General features: G+C 43.1%; 1 long non-coding RNA gene across 1 annotated transcript; it reads left to right on the top strand.

Moving 5' to 3' along the window:
• The first annotated feature begins 219 nt into the window (after positions 1-219).
• LOC136539267 (uncharacterized) lies at positions 220-1,052 on the top strand. The gene is made up of 3 exons (XR_010779624.1): positions 220-430; positions 514-829; positions 916-1,052. It is a non-coding gene; the product is annotated as an uncharacterized lncRNA (long non-coding RNA).

The following is a 1,052-nucleotide window of genomic DNA, read 5'->3' as shown; positions in this document are numbered from 1 at the left end:
AACCCTCCACCAATGACAGGCTAAGGAGAAGCACCTAGCCATAGTTAGACGACTCGAGGAACCTCCTCTGTGCGATTGCGGAGATCGAGCTATGATAAACCCTGAGAATACGTTGGAGTTTGTGTGTCCAAACAAGCATGAAGTAAGTGCAAAGTGTATGTGTTGAAATCTTGAGCTATATGTGTTCATGTACTAATGTCTCATTATTTAGGTGTTTTCAATGGCGAAGTGTCATTTCAAGGAGTGGTTGTATGGTCCTAAGAACCAATGGCCGGAAGAACCGTGGAGGGTTAAGGAAAAGAAGAAAGAAAGGGTAATCTACAAAGCACCTCCTGTCATGTGCGAATGTGCTGTAAAATCCAACTATGGCCTAGTCCCTTCAGAGCTTGGAATAGGCCATTATTGCGGCCATATGATTGAGTATGATGAGGTTCGTTATTTTTCTAGTAAACATGAAATCGTATTTTGTTTGTTTTGCTAAGACATATATGATATAATATTACTTTTGAACAGAGCACTAGGAAATGCAGTTGGGAATGTTATGATGGTCAAGCTAAGTTCTTGGATGAACTGAAGAAGAGGCAACTAATTGCACGGAAGAGGGGATATGGACCTGACTACGTCAACCTATTCGTTAAACATCACAAAGAAAAGATGTGTGAGTTTGCTAGACAGCGCGGTATTTGTAACCCGATCGATGTTGGGCTTAACAAATGGGGATTGGAGAGGCGGATGACGTTAGAGGAGGAGAGGGCAAGGAATGAGGCAAGGGAGGAGACAAGAGTACAGATGCAGGTCTTGAACAAGCATGTTGCTACATTATGTGCCAGTGAGTGCTTGAAAACCTTTTTTTTGTTGCCTAGTTTTAAATGTAATATAATCGCGTTGCTAACTGATTGCATTTTATACATGAAGGGATTGGTTGCAGCGGGGAACATGCCGCAGAGGTGGCTCATGCAAGGTATGAGGAGAAGAAGTTAGATGACCATAGATCGTGAGCTGGTCGCACCGTTCAATCACCGATTGTGTTGTCTGATGAGGGAGACGAGGAT

The sequence above is a fragment of the Miscanthus floridulus genome, chromosome 2 (assembly GCF_019320115.1).
Source record: "Miscanthus floridulus cultivar M001 chromosome 2, ASM1932011v1, whole genome shotgun sequence".
NCBI lineage: Eukaryota > Viridiplantae > Streptophyta > Magnoliopsida > Poales > Poaceae > Miscanthus > Miscanthus floridulus.
The sequence above is the reverse complement of the archived record's forward strand: the minus strand, read 5'-3'. Positions and strand labels throughout refer to the sequence as shown.